General features: G+C 39.3%; 1 long non-coding RNA gene across 1 annotated transcript; it reads right to left on the bottom strand.

The window, feature by feature from the left end:
- Positions 1-2,348: 2,348 nt before the first annotated feature.
- LOC116750472 lies at positions 2,349-16,083 on the bottom strand. The gene is made up of 3 exons (XR_004349033.1): positions 15,897-16,083; positions 2,472-2,474; positions 2,349-2,366 (listed from the first exon to the last, which is right to left on the bottom strand). It is a non-coding gene; the product is annotated as an uncharacterized LOC116750472 (long non-coding RNA).
- Between the last annotated feature and the right edge of the window lie 610 nt (positions 16,084-16,693).

Here is a 16,693-nt window from a genome sequence, read left to right on the forward strand (position 1 = left end):
ACCGTTGTGGCCTCTCCCGTTGCGGAGCACAGGCTCCGGACGCGCAGGCTCAGCAGCCATGGCTCACGGGCCTAGCCACTCCGCGACATGTGGGATCCTCCCGGACTGGGGCACGAACCCGTGTCCCCTGCATCGGCAAGCGGACTCTCAACCACCGCGCCACCAGGGAAGCCCTATGCGTACATTTTGAAATATATTTTCATTGTTCACCTCACATAGTCTTTTTTTTATAAGATTTTAAAAATATTTATTTATTATCATTTATTTTTGGCTGCATTGGGTTTTTGTTGCTGCGCGTGGGCTTTCTCTAATTGTGGCGAGCGGGGGCTACTCTTTGTTGCGGTACACAGGCTTCTCATTGTGCTGGCTTCTATTGTTGTGGAGCACGGGCTCTAGGCGTGCAGGCTTCAGTAGTTGTGGCTCGTGGGCTCAGTAGTTGTGGCTCACAGGCTCTAGAGCGCAGGCTCAGTAGTTGTGGTGCATGAGCTTAGTTGCTCTGTGGCATGTGGGATCTTCCCGGACCAGGGCTCGAACCCATGCCCCCTGCATTGACAGGCGGATTCTTAACCACTGTGCCACCAGGGAAGCCCCACACAGTCTTATAAAGTCTTCGTAGTAGCCAATGGCCAAATATAGGAATAAAGATACAATATGTATATTAGGATTTGATCAGAGAAATAGAAACTATTGCTAGGTATTTTAAGGAGGAAGGGGTATAATACAGGGAATTATGGTCTTACACAATTATTGCAAGGTCAAGGAAACTAAAAATAACATCAAATAATCAGAAAGTAGAAGAATCCAAGTAAACCGCCACCAATGATGTATGCTGCCCACAGCATTGCAGAAGGACACCTGACAGCCACTGGCAAAACCCCATACCTACCATCTGCAGATGCCCAGCTGCTCCTGGAGAATAGTGGCTTCTGTGTATTTTCTACTTCCAAATCTCACACAAATGGCTTCCGTTGGCAGAATTTAAACCAAATCCCCACTGGCCAGTAAATCTAGTTAACGTGGCTTCCAAACTGTCAAGCCCCATGTTACAAGACACAGTTTAAAAGAACAGGGATCATACTACATATCAAGACACAATATCTAGTTGGTTCTCCGTATATCTGTGTTTAAATTTCCAAATAGCAGCGATGTTTTTCTTTTCACTGACCTGCTGCAGTCATCCCTCAGTCTAATGAAGATGTACTCACTCTCTCCCTCCAAAGGCAAGGCATGAAAATTCAAATGTCACCGTACCCATCTCTGGATATTTGTTCTTTTTCAGCTCAGTCACAATCCCTATTTAATATCCTATAACTTGCAGACTAAGCTAGAGATGTAACCACCAACACTCCTTACATAAACTAGTAGGAGAAGATGAAGGAGAAAATTAACTTGGCTCATATAATATATACATAATATAGCAAGCAAGAATATAAGCACAATTACTGTAGTCCTTTCTGTGACTGATCATAATGCTATAATTGGTTTAGAACCTACTTTTTCTATTACCTATTTCATATTCACTTTGTCCTTAGTCAGCATTGAGGTGGTTATGGGCTTTTGCTGGGCAGAGTAACCCTAAACCTCATTCCTGATTGGTCCAAGCCATTAGTTGGGTAGCTCTGATTTTTTGTTAACAATATTGGAAGTATTAACAGACGCACTCAGATAATCCCTGAATTTCGTGTACATTTTTCATTCCTTACGGTAGCATCAGTCCTATTTCCCCTTGTTAATCAGGATTAGTCATCCCAGTCAGTACAGTATTTCCTTCTTCTGTTGTTATTTCAATGACATTGGAAATCCAGTATGGCCAGGTTGCAATCTGAGCTTCAAGTTAAATATGCTCCCTGGTAGAAATTCTCCATTCTTAGGAACTAAGATCTCAGAATCTGCAGAGCCCGAGTTATGGGGACAGGAAACATAACTTTTGACAGAACTTTATTTATTTTTATTATTTTGCAGTACGCGGGCCTCTCACTGTTGTGGCCTCTCCCGTTGCGGAGCACAGGCTCCAGACGCGCAGGCTCAGCGGCCATGGCTCATGGGCCTAGCCGCTCTGAGGCATGTGGGATCCTCCCGGACCGGGGCATGTACCCGTGTCCCCTGTATCAGCAGGCGGACTCTCAACCACTGCACCACCAGGGAAGCCCCACGGTAACTTTTGATTAGCATTCCCACGGAAAACAAATATTTTCATACTTTCTGTGCGTTCTGAGAGCTCCATTCTTATACTTTCTTGTCACCTAATTCCTTCTAAAGCTTTGACCATCTGGCCAGATTGTTAGATATCATCCATGAATTAGTATAGATCATTATCTCTGGTCACTCTCCTCTCATGCACAATGGAAAGTAAGGTGACTGGAGTTCTTTGAAAGTATTCCTCTTCTCTTTTACCTCTTAGGGCATCCCCTGAGGGAGCTATGATTCTGCAACAGTCCAAATATGACCAGTGCTACCATGTCTCTTGGAACCAGCTTAAACCAAGGGCAGTTATTTTATTCCTCAGTCGACTGGTTAGAGGAAACTCCACATGAGGATGTAGTGTGAGTTGAGGGAGAGGTAGCAATACATTAGGAATTGTTTCATGAGAATTTGAGTGATCAGCACATTAAATTTTTAGCCTTTGGAACCTACTGATCTTGTATGTATGTCGCTCCCAGTTGAATTGAAGTGTTTCCATACTGGCCCATCATTCAGTGCATTCTACAATATATCAAGTCATCTTGATATATCAAATACATTATTTCATGCTCATGTGATCATGAGTTTCCTGTGATCAGACAATTAGCCCCTATGAGGGCCCAGTAGCAAACCAGGAATTGTTTCTGAAAAGGAGAAAGTTGTGTGCAAAGGAGGTTATGTTATTGCTCTAAAACCCTAGGAGTCTCTTCACAGTGGGTCTCCTATGGGAGTGCGCCAGTGACTCCTTAGAACATTCCTGTTTGCATCATAGACAGTTCAAGTTCCATTAGATCTATAGGTCATAAGCTGCAGTTGACAGAGTGGCCTGGACAAGTTGGCAGCCTTGAGAAATGCTTAGTAAATGCATCAGAGCAGTGCAGTCAAATATAGTATCCAAAATCCAAAGACGCTCCCAAGAATTCTATTTCTTTCTCAGGGATAAGGAGCAAAAGGTTCAGCAACTTGTCTTTCACATTGAATGTGATACATCAACGAGACCAGACCACTATGCCACTAAAAAACTCACTAAGGTAGCAGGTCACTGAATTTTAATGGGGTTATCCCTCATCATCTGTCATACAAGTGTCTCAGCAAGGCATCTATGGTATTGTTTACATCCTACTCGTTAGATTTTATCATCAATAGAGTGGACAACCTTAATGTGCTGTGGGACAGTGAAACAATGATTTTGTGGATTGGATTATGACAGATAACTACAAAACTGACATAGTTCTGAGATAAATCAGTTAAAGTGTACTACTGTCCCTATAAGGTGAAAGCTAATTGCCTCTAATTTTCTGAGTCAGTGTACGTAAAAAACATTTTATGGATCAATAGCTGAATACCAGGTTCCAGTAGTTGCTGTAATTAGAGTGAATATCAGCTTCCATTTAAAATAATCCCTTTATTCTCCAAGATTCATCTGTTTTTTCCACAGGCTAATTAGGGAAATTAAGTGAGGGATGTAGTTAGACTGAACTCTCTGCCACCTTTCAATGCTTTGATGGTGATATTAGTCTTTGCAGTCTCCCCAGGGATGTGTTGTTGACTTTTGTTTGCTTTGATAGTGGTTCCAATTGTCACTTCCTCCTAAAATAGCCCTGTCTCCGTGAAGGAATTCTGTCACTTACTATGTCTAAATCAAGTAGGTATTCAGGAACAAGGAAAATAACCTCTGTGGTTTTGCAGTTCCGCTGGGACCTCCATAAGTCTCCTCTGACAGGTGGAACAGAGTTGAATTTCAGTTTCTCATTTCATCTCAGGGAAACTGTCCAATAAATCTCCAAATGTCCAGGTAACTCCATTTTTCAGTGCACAATCACTATGTTGAAAAACCAAATGTCTTGTGAGGAAGGCTAGAAGGCAGATTTACAGTGAACGTATGTGGCAGTGTCACAGGGTCTTCTCTCAAGAGAACATGGTCTTCCTTTAAGCAAAGCACTCTCGGTCCATGAATTGATTCACGTCTGGGAATGGATTAGGGGTGAGGGTGCAGCATCACTTTCTACTGTGTTGAATTAAGACCTAGATGTTATTGGATTATATACTTTAAGTAACACTTTAGCAGGCTTCCCATTTTGTTTTTCAGCCTTAGAGACACCATAATCAATTAGCCACTGCCAAAAAATTTGCAAATCAAACCATTTTGACTACCACCCCAACTTTGCAGCCAATTTCAGTAACAGTCCCCATTTGTTCCTGGTGCTTGAGTGTAGCCAGAAGCTTCTGCTACTCTGGGATGTCCTTATTTTTTTAAGTATGGCACTATTTCCTTGATAGTATCTCCCACCATCAGCCCTGATTTGTAAAGATCAGTCACTAAAAGCCTCAAGGATGTTCTGTTCTCCTCATCAGTGTATTTTTCCAAAGTCTTTAGGAAACAATTATTATCTGGATCCTCACGGGACACATGGTAAGGGAGCTAATTAATTAATTGCACATGATAAATTCGTTCCAACATTCCTGCCTCCTTAAGCCTTTGGGTTCCTTCCTCTCCATTATGTCAAGGAAGTTCTGATATCTCAACTTCATTTAGTGTAGGACGACTCTGAGTCTAGGTTTCAATCAATCAATCAATGAAACTGTAAGAGTCATTCCTAGCTATCTGAACCACATATTAAATCCAGAAACACTTGTGTGTGCAATGAATAACAATAAATTTGACCTATATCAATGTTATGTTCCTTATTCCCTGGTCTTAATGGCTTAGAATCCATTCCTCACACATATTCCCTGAGTTTCCCTTAATATAAATTAACAAAAAGTTTACAGTTCTTTTGGTGTGTATGCTATCTCCTGTTGGCTCTCAATTTGTACTCAGATCCTTGTCAGTGGGCTCTAATTATGGGCTAGAGACAGGAGAGACATTGGGAGTGGGCTGCGAGGAGAATCCCATCTCTTTGTGCACGATGGTCTCGGGTGAAGTCATTGTAGGATCATCAGGGAAGGGTAGGAATGATTGAGGAAGCAGCTTGGCAGTGGCACTGGCTTCTAGAAAGGGGGGCTCAGTAATAACAGGGGATCAAAATATTCAAAGTCATTAGAATCCATACAAAATCCATACATTCCAGTTCCTGGGATCCCACTCTTGCCTAATCCCTAATTTTCACAAAAGAGACCTGATGAAACTGTGAAATCAATTGGTGTTTAATTTCTATGACCTATAGGATCAAATCTTAAGCCTGGTTTTTGGATACTTTGGTTCTATGACTATAAGAGCTGAGAAATATCTTTTATTAAGGCTCTTTTCTTCTTTGAACCATAAACCTGTCATTATCTGACTCACCTTTCCATTGCAGTACGCAGCAATCAAATGATTCTAAAGTCAGGATAATAATCATTTCCACTATAATATTGTATTGGAATAGCTATTTCATCTTCCAGTGTCCTTCCTTTCAATAGTCATGGAGTTACAAGTGTCTTCAGATGTTACTTTAAGCAAATGTTTTGTCTCTGTATGCTGAGAACTACCAAAAGCCCAGTTTTCACTGGCAATGAGATAATTACTGCCTTCAAATCTAACCCAGTCAGATAACCAATTCCAGATTCCCTTCTATGAGGTTCTGTAACTGTATCAAACTTTGGTATCAAATTCTTTGTCCAAGAGCTTCAGTCAGGAAATTGGAAACCATTGTTGATATGCGTAGGCATTAGAGGCTTGCACAGTCATTGGGAAAGTCAGAGGAGTGAAAATCAGGGAAGCTGCTACTAGCCAGAGATCAGAATGCTGAGATCCCAGAAAGCAAGCACTGGATGAGCTCAGATGCCAGCAGCATGGCAGCAGGTGATTCTAAGAGATCACCAAGAAACCATTGGCAACGTTCTATAGACGTCTGCCACTAGAGAATAGAAGCTTCTCTTCTTCTAACTCCCAAATCTCACCAAGAACCTCTAAACAGCAAAGTCTAAATGGAACCCTGCTGACAAGGAAGTCTGGGCTTTCCACCCCTGCAATACATAAAAGTGTTTATAAAGTAGGGATGGTACTGAGTTTCAACATAGCGTTTCTGACACAATGACAGTGGAGAAAACATAAGGTCTCAGGTATTGAACTTCTTTTCAGAATGTCTCAAATCAAATGAACTAATCATAATCAAATGTGAATTCAATTCTATAATTCTAGATGGGTGAATTTGGTCAATATTCTTAATGCTTAAGCTTTCATTTTCTCCTTTATAACTGGAGTTAATTATGTTGAATTTTCCTAATTTTTTGAGAAGATTTAATATGCATACAAAGAGTCTGAAACAAATGTAAGCAATTATTATTGAATAATATGATATAATAATGTTTCACTTAAGTGAATGTTTTACATCTAAACACATTTCTGTGCATATTATGTTTTGTATCTTAATAAAAAACACAGTTTTAGAGCTGGGAATAACTTATTATAAATTATATAGGCAAAAAAACTAATATATATATAAATAAGAAAATTCCAGGTAGAGTGAGATTAAATATCATATCTCTAACAATGTATAGCTAAACTTAAGCCATCTGCTTTGCAGTATCTTATAGATTTTTGATGATATCAGAACTATGTTTTTGTGAGCAGTTTATGTACAATCTGGACTAAAGTAAAATAATTAATTTTGAATGCCTTGCCTTAGAAAAATAATACCATATGGATCATGAAAACATGACTTATATTAGTTTTAAAGCCAGAAATTAAGTAGACATTAACATTGATAATTCTGATTCAAGATGTGATATTTATTCCAATTTAAATCTCTTAAGAGATTCATTCAAGAGTTAAATGGGCAAGTTACATGATATCTTCAGGCTGTGTTATTGAAAACAAGATTGATAAGTAAAATTTTATATTTTCTACCTCTATAAGGAAGACTTTAATTGATGTTAAATGTTTTGCTTTATTGGAAACTTTCCATTTTATTACCCATCTGATAATCTAAATTAGTCATCATTGAGTTGTAAACAGAACTACATGTTCTATAACTTTGTTCTTTTTCCTTGTGTTTAAAGTTTTTCTAATTATAACAGTAGTCTAGAATGAAAAATGAACAAGCGTGTGCATGTAACTAATTGTATAATAAACTTTTACGGTCAGCTATTTAATTATTCCCCTTTCCTATTTTAAGCTTATTGTCTCTAGTTACATGCTCCAAACGTTGATCAGGGGAACCATGTTTCAGTGTAATGGATTTTTTTTTTCTTTAAGAAAATGGCAGCAAAATACAAAGGACATTTACTGTTTTCTGAAGGTGATTTTTATTTATTTATTTTTTTGCAGTACGCCGGCATCTCACTGTTGTGGCCTCTCTTGTTGTGGAGCACAGGCTCCGGACACACAGGCTCAGTGGTCTTGGCTCACAGGCCCAGCCGCTCCGCGGCATGGGGGATCTTCCCGGACCGGGGCACGAACCCGCGTCTCCTGCATCGGCAGGCGGACTCTCAACCACTGCGCCACCAGGGAAGCCCTGAAGGTGACTTTTGAGTGGAGGAAATGTTACTTATTGATGTACAAATTGCCCCTTATTTTTCTACTTCACACATGTATTCTTTCTCCAATGACATTAGAACAGAATGTGTATTGGAAATATATCTGTCAATATGCATTTCCAGATCAAGTTGTCCAGAGATAAACGTGTAACCCTATGATTGGTTTGTTTCAGGATCTAATATAATGTCTAAAATATATGTCATCAATGAATTAGAAATGGACATATACTCTCAGAGAAAAGAGTGCAATGCTAATAACTGACAGACAAAACTTCATTTTAAGATAAAAGTCAGAAGAAAACATAAACAGCACACTCTTTGAAATTGGTTTTAGCAGTATTTTTTTGGATCTGCCTCCTCAGGCAAGGGAGACAAATGCAAAAATAAAAAAATGGGACCTGATCAAACTTAAAAGCTTTTGCATGGTGAAAACCACCAACAAAACGAAAAGGTAACCTACTGAATGGGAGAAGATATTTGTAAATGATATGACCAATAAGGGGTTAATATCCAAAATATACGAAGATCTCATACAAATCAACATCAAAAAAATCAAACAACCCAATTAAAAAGTGGGCAGAGGACTTGAATAGACATATTCCAAAAAAGACAAACAGGTGGCCAACAGACACAAGAAATATGCTCAGCATCACTCATCGTCAGGGAAATGCAAATCAAAACCACAATGAGGTACCACCTCACACCTGTCAGAATGGCTATAAGACCACAAATAAGTGCTGGCGAGGATGTGGAAAAAAGAGAACCCTCTTGCACTGTTAGTGAGATTGTAAACTGGGGCAGCCACTATGGAAAACAGTATGGAGATTCCTCAAAAAATTGAAAACAAAGCTGCCATATAATCCAACAATTTCACTTCTGGGTGTTTACCTGAATTAAACAAAACCACTAATTTGAAAAGATAATAGGCACTTCTATGTTCATTGCAGCATTATTTACAACAACCAAGGTATGGAAGCAACTTAAGTGTCCATCAATAGATGAATGGATGAAGATGTTTTATATATATATATATATATATATATATATATATATATATATACAAATATATATATAAATATATATATATACACACACACACATACACAGACACCGCGTACTGCAAAAAATACATATATATTATTTATATATATAAATAATAGAATATTACTCAGTCATAAAAATGCAATCTTGCCATTTGCAACAATATGGATGGATCTTGAGGGTATTATGCTAAGTGAAATAAGTCAGACAGAGAAAGACAACATGTGATCTCATATGTGGAATCTAAAAAACAATACAAACAAACAAAACAAAATGAAAACAGACTCATAGAGACAGAGAAAAAATAGGTGGTTGCCGGAGGGTCGGGGGATGGGACTGGGGGCGAAATAGGTGAAGGGAATTAAGAGGTACAAATCTCTAGTACAAAATAAATAAGCCACGGGAATGTAATACACTGCATAAGAAACATGGTCAATAATATTGTAGTAGTTTTTTATGGGGACAGATGGTTACTAAACTTATCATGGTGATCATTTCACGATATATGCAAGTGTCAAATAATTAGGTAGTACTGAAACTAACATAATATTGTACATCAAGTATACTTCAATTAAAAAAAAAGTCATTCCTAAGAGGATCAAAATCTCTGTCCTCATATCACATAAATAGAAAGCTAATGATATGAATGAGTCCTGACATAAGGGATGGGTCCCTTGGAATTGACAATGATTCTTCTAATGATTCCAAGTTGATTGCATCTTGTTTCTCTAACTAGTCCATATATGCTCTAGAATTATAGAGAGCATTATTTTTTACTCCTTAGTATAATCTAAATAAGAGAGCCATTCTTCAGCCAAACTAGAAGCCACTGGAGCAATATATATTGTGCTTATTTCCAGCTCCTTATCCCTATTAATTTAAAACTAATGAAAAAGGCAACCTCCAAGTTGGGGGAGGGCGAGCATAGTTATAAAAGGCCCTTCTGAAGACGTGTTTCAAAGAGGGGCTTGGCAATTCTATCCTCTCACCTTAGCAATGATAGAGGTTGGGACTTATATTTGTCCAGGTAATCAACCTCAATTGCCACAACAGGTAAATTTGAGGAACTTAACACACGAAAGGTTTAAATTTGCATCCATGAAGTCCAGGGCAGGTCCAGGGGCCCATCCTGTCCCTCTGCCACATTGATCTTCCCAAGTCACCATGGCAAGAAAGGAGAGAGCTGAAGAATCTTGAGGGGTATATTAATGGGCCAGGCTTAGAAATGACACATCACTTCTGTCCATATCTCAATGGCCAGAACCAAATGCAATGGCAAGGGAGGCTGGGAAATGTGGAGGAGCAGAGAGGTCAATTATCAATTACCCAATTCTTATGCCTAAGAATAAATAGTGTTATAACTTGTGTTTTTTTTCTCTCTCTCTCTCTCTTTCTCTCTGTCTCTTTCAAGTATCAAATAATGGGAATGCCATTTTACTTTGGATTTACACTTGGGAACTTTCAACCCGCTAAGTCCTTTCCTCTCACTAAGGGGAGGTAGGTGGTGGGATTCCTCAGTTATCACACAAACCACAGTCAGCCACCGTGCGCAATTGTTAGATGTTTTCTATATATCTGCAGGCCTGGCTATTCTGCTGCCCAGAGATGTCCTTATGCCATTATCTTCCTAGCCGAGGAGTAATGTCACTGGCTCACCCGGGCTTCTGGCACAGCCTGCCCAACTTTGTTTCTCCATAGTTCCTAAAAGGCTACCATTTCTTAAAGACATCTGTGCCACGTAATGAAACCAAGCTGCAGGGAGCTATCTAGTTTTTTTCCACAGCAATGGTGCAAGAATGTGTCCCACTACAGCCTTGGCTTACTTTGATGGCCGTTCAATTTCAGTCCCCAAATGTGGGCAAGAATAAAGAATAAACTCGGTCCTCTTTCTTCCTCTCTTCTATGATGGGAGAGGAATAGCACTCTCTCTCAGAATCATAAGCTACACTCTGCTCTCCTCCCAGTCTTATAAAGTGACTCAGATTCTCTCAGGATTGCAATCTTTTTCATGTCCACTTATTATCAACTACTTCTTATAGAGTTTGACAGCAAGTTTATCTCAAGTTTTGTGGGTATTTCCTAGGGAATTTGCTACAATGGCTGCAAAAATTGTGTTTACTAAATTTATAGCATAGTCTAGGACTTTTACATTTGCTTAAAAGCACTAATTTCTGCCATATTAAGAGGAGGTTTTCCAGAAAAGTCTTGTTGATGTTCAAAATGTTCTTCATTTCCTTTATTTTAGAATCTTCTAGCTTGATGTAGGCTAATTACACGGGAGAGTATGACGGAAGAAGTGCAATTTGGAAACTTTTGTTTTATAAAGATCTCACCTGCAGGACTGACATTTAATACTTAGCTTATCTTCTTTATCTTGGAATTGGTCAACTATTTTCACCAGATGGTGAAATCCTTAAGGGTAAGAATCATACCTTCTTTACATTCATGGGACTCAACAGAACATAGCATTGTTCTGTGCAAATAATGGAAATTAGGTTAAAATCATAGAAATAATTAGAAAAATAATTTCCCAACTATTAACCATCTTCATGCCTTTAGTATTCCATAAAAAGACTTAGTAGCATGTGTGTGTGACAGAAAAGTAATGTTTTTGACATTGAGATTAGATGTCTTTTCTGTATTGTTTACTATTGTATCTCTATTACTCATACCACTGACTGGCATATATCGATAGTAAGCTCTCAAGGGTTAAATGAATAAATAAAAAGCAAAGGTTCATTATCGAATAAGAAACATTTTATTTTGGATGAAGAATATCTTAACATTGCCACCTAACTATTTGCATTTCTTTGAGTCATGTTTCACATGGTATCTTGATCTATATTTACTTAAAAAAATAAAAATGATATATAAGTTTAAAGATTTGTATAACTACTCTAAATAGGTTTTTAGGAAAACTGGTAATTATTGATGTATCATCTTTCTACTTCTCTTTTGACTCATACTTAAGGAGAAGCTTCTAAATTTTTGTTTATTTCAAATCTAAAGACATGAAGCTGTAAAACAAAGGTATTGGGCTTAGTTACCCATCAACAGGAGTAAGAAATCACTCAGTCTTCCAAGAAAATAATTAAACATCCTTTCAGAAATTAAATCTTATACCTGCAAATTATAATATGCAAATCAAATATCACACACTACTTTAATCATTTCACATATTAAAAAAACTAGAGCACAGAAATTTCTGGAACTTACCCTGGCTTTGTTTCCAGGCTTACAAACTCATTTTTTGACTCTGTCTTGGTAATTTCATAGATGAGTCCTTTGGTCACCTCTTCTGCCTAACCCAGGACCTCTCACTGGGCCCTGAATTTTCAGCAGCCCCTAATTGCTCTGGGTACGGCACAACTCAGCACCCAGCCAGAGCCTTGCAGGGGATAGGAACTCAGTAAATGGCTTTTACTTGAATTGAGCTGCTGTGATTACTAGATCATTAATGATTGTACAGAGGAACTTCTATTTTCCTTCCTTTCCTTTCTGTCCACACTTTATAAAGGGAAGAATCAAGAAGGTTGTTCATTCCATCCAGATAAACATATACATGCAAGGATCACACATATTTAAAAAATGTAAAATAAAATGAGAGGGGGGAACCAGTTCTCTTTTTATCGTTCAGAGATTTTAAGAAGTATGATGTTTCATGTTATAATGAATGACAAAACTGACCCCAAGTGGAATTACAATGGTTTAGGTTTCAGGGAGACAAAATAGTTCTCAAATTATTTTTCTTCTGGCCCTGTTAATCAACCGGAGTCCGATTTATCCTTCATAGTTAATTTTTTAAATCAGGATGATAAGCAAGTGTAGATCCCGAAGTTATCTTAAATTTCCCCCTCTCCCTAACCCTGTTATCTAATCAGTTCCCAGATCCTGTAAATCCTCTTTAATATCTCTTAAGCCTTTCCCACTGCCACTGCTTTATCTCGGGAACCTTATCGAATCTCAGTTGATTTCTAGCCCTTCTCCGTGAATCCAGTTTCATTTCTGTCCATTTCAGCCTCAAATCTACATCAAGAATGATTTCTCTAGACTCACAATCAATCATGTCGTCTTTGACTTAAAATTTCTCTGTGTCTCCAAGGAAACCATGCAATGAGTCCTCTGGTAAGACATTATGTCAAAAGAGGTTCCCTGGTAAGCCCTGGATAGCGGTGCTGTCTGAGGCTCTACGGACAGAAAACGAACAGAGAAAAATATTACGATGCACGAAAACTTTCAGTGCCCAAAGATAGGGATTACTTAAATAAATAGGGTACATCCTAAAGGTGGGTTGCCATGCTACCACTAAAATTCATTTTGAAAATGAATATTTGATAATCTATGGAAATATATTCTTAAGCTAGTCTTATGAGAAAAGAAAGCATGTTATTACTTCAAGGTATTTTCAAATTCAATTTATGAGCTTGATAGTACACAACTTGGTAATAGGTTATAGGTTTTAGGAAGAGGAAACTTTCTGAATTGAGCAACTAGGTCATTACAAGTGCCATTTTGCTGAGAAAAAAAAGAGAGGAGTAGCAAGCATCTAAGGGAAATGTCAAGTTCCATTACTGAATCCCTGACATTTCTTTTAAGACTTTGAAGTGGGTCACAGAGAGACTACAGCTACAATATCCCCCCTTCAGAGTAACTGTGTCATTCAAAGGGTGAAAGTCACCAGCACCTTTCAGCTATAGAAGCATGGTAGAGTTCAGACAGACTGGACCAGAATGTCTTGGTCCCAGCGAACTGTCCAAGTGAAACCATTAATGTTTCAAGTCCCAACTCTGCCACTTTTTAGCTTCCTGACATGGGGCTACTTCACTAACTAGCCCCCACCTCATTGCCCTCATCTACCCAATGCAGATGATAATAGTACCTACTCAGAGAATTACTGTGGCAAAGCACACAAACCAGTGATTTTCAAAGGGGACAATTATATCCTCTAGGGTCGTTTGGCCTTATCTGTATACATTTTTGGTTGTTGCAACTGGGGTGGGACATTCTACTGGAATTCAATGGGTAGAGGCCAAGGATGCTGTTAAACATGCTACAGTGCACAAGGCTGTCCCCTCCCCCAACTCCACCCAAAGTCAATAGTGACTAGTTTTGAGAGAACTTGTCATATAATAGACTCACACAGGATTAGCTATTAATATTATGTTCTTAGCTCATGTACCTCTGGATTTTCTTTTTATCTCTGCTGACATTAACAAAGTAGAATTCTTATAACGTGAACACTTCCTTTGAAACAGTTTCCATTTCTTGGTCAGCAAATAATTTCATTCTTCTTCCAACATATAAAGCACACTCACTGCCATCTCCCAGGAAGAAAACACAAAATTCCATCTTGTCACTATGTGCAGTTCAATGTCCAGGATCTGTGGGTATCATCAGTCCTACCCAGATTTTTCACTGGTCCCCTGGAGACTAAAGAAGCATGCCTACCGCACACCCCAAGACTGAAACCTGACTCAGTGCTTCTCAAGCTGTCTGTGAGGAAGAACTAAACTTGCTCCCTTGTTAATTTTTTCCCCTATTCCATCACAGACTGATACTTTAAAATCTTAACGTAAATGAATTACTGGCAAATATAAAATGAAAAAAAGACATGCAAAATACATCTTGATCTTTTATTATTTGCTTCAACAGTCATAAAATTACATTTCAGTAGATATAACTATAATAAATGTAGCACAAAGAAATCAAAAGGCTTGCAAAATTATACCCACTGCTCATTGAAAGTATATACATAGGAGATTAATGTATGTAATTACTATTATACTAAGTAAAACAGTGATTTCTATATTAAATATTTTTATACAAACTTTGAATAAACACTGTACATATCAACATACAAAGTTTTTAAGTGTGAGAAATGAGTTTGCTTCTGGTTTGTTAATTCACATGATCTAGGTCAGATTGACAATAACACCTCTCAGGGGACAATGTGTATCTAAAGTGCTACTATGTTTTGTGTCATATTTCAATATTCGTTTTCAAGTCTTCAAAATTAACCACTTCCAATAATTTATCCTGCAAAGTTATGGTAAAATTTAAATCCTTTTTGATAAAAGAAATGGATTTTCTATGTATTTTCCTTGGATGGAAATCTGTAGTCAAAATATTCTATCATGCAGGCTATTCTCAGCATGTGGGCTACAAAGTCACTGAGGATAGAGGAGAAGAGAGAACACTTGTGTGAAGCAAGATTACAGGCCAGATCAGTTGCCCACATTCTGTTGGTGAGAATGAACCACATCAGCCCACCCAGATAAGCACTGTTAGACATTCTCAGTTATTTGGATCCACTGTTACAAGCAATCTGATCAGAGAGAGATCCAGATGCTCTCCCAAATCAAAATGAGAAGTCAGGAAAGGTTTCCTGAAGGAGGTCGCATCGGAAGGAATTCATTGCTGGTTGTTATGGACTGAATGTTTGAGTCACCCAGTATTTGACATGTTGCAGCCCTAACTCCCCGATTGTGATGGTTTGAGGAGAAGGGGCCTTTGAGAGGTGATTAGGACCAGGTAAACTCATGAAGGTAGAGCCCCTATGATGGGATTAGTGTCCTTCTAAGAAGATGAAGAGAGACCAAAACCCTTCTCTCCACCTTGTGTACCAGGCAAGAAGGCATCAGTCTGACAACGAGGAAGAGGGTCCTCACTGGGTACAGAATCGGCAGGCACGTTCATCTTGGCCTTCCAGCCTCCAGAACCATGAGAAGTAAACGTCTGCTGTTTAAGCCACCTGGTCTATGGTACTTTGTTGCAGCAGCCAGAGCTGACGAAGGCACCAGTTGGGTGAAGGAAATGGGAAGAGGAATGTGCAGGGGTAGTGTGAGTAGCAACTATCCCCTGTGGCCCTGGGCTCTGAGATTCCATTTCCATAGTCACAAACGTCCTCTAAGAATCAAGTGAGAACACATATTTAAGAGTTCTCAGGGAGGGAATTCCCTGGCCGTCCAGTGGTTAGGACTTAGCGCTTTCACTGGCCCAGGTTTGATCCCTGGTTGGGGAATTAAGATCCTATATGCTGTGCAGTGTGGCAAAAAAAAGTGGAAAAAAGAAACAAAAAAATGGAACGAACAAACACACAGAGTTCTCAGGGAGTAGAAGGCATGAAAATATAAGGCGTATTAAGAAATCGGTATGGGGGGGAGAAGCTGGAGCTGAGGCTGGAGTCGCTCTTGGGGACCGAGCCCGCTGTCTACCCGTGGCCGCTGCCGGTCTACGTGGAAAGACTATCTCCCAGTTGAACAGCAGACGCCTGGGACTCGTTTCATTGCTTTCAAAGTTCCTTTTAAAAAGAGTTTTGAAAAGAATCTTGCTCCAGAAGAACGTTTTTCCCCCTTGGATCCCTTAACAAAATCCAAGGACAGAATGAAGAACTTGGGCTGATTATTGACTTACCAATACTCGCCGCTATTACAAGCCAGAGGACTTACCAGAAACTATTCCTTATTTTAAAATTTGTACAATTGGGCATCAGGTGTCAGATGACGACACTAGTTTTAAATTCCAGTGTGCTGTTAATGGGTTTCTGAAAGAACATAAAGATAACGCCCTATTCACAGATCTTCCGTGTACTTAGCTTTAAAATTTGAGAGGCGGGGGGAGGGGGGCAACCTTGAAGATGGCGGAAGAGTAAGACGCGGAGATCGCCTTCCTCCCCACGGATACACCAGAAATACATCTACAGGTGGAACAACCCCTACGGAACACCTACTGAAGGCTGGCAGAAGACCTCAGACCTCCCAAAAGGCAAGAAATTCCCCACGTACCTGGGTAGGGCAAAAGAAAAAAAGAAAAAACAGAGACAAAAGAATAAGGACGGCACCTGCACCAGTGGGAGGGAGCTGTGAAGGAGGAAAAGTTTCCACACACTAGGAAGCCCCTCCGCGGGCGGAGACTGCGGGAGACGGAGGGGGGAGATTCGGGACCGCGGAGTAGTGCACAGCGACGGGTGCGGAGGGCAAAGCGGGGACATTCCCGCACAGAGGATCGGTGC

The sequence above is a fragment of the Phocoena sinus genome, chromosome 3 (genome assembly GCF_008692025.1).
Source record: "Phocoena sinus isolate mPhoSin1 chromosome 3, mPhoSin1.pri, whole genome shotgun sequence".
Taxonomy (NCBI): domain Eukaryota; kingdom Metazoa; phylum Chordata; class Mammalia; order Artiodactyla; family Phocoenidae; genus Phocoena; species Phocoena sinus.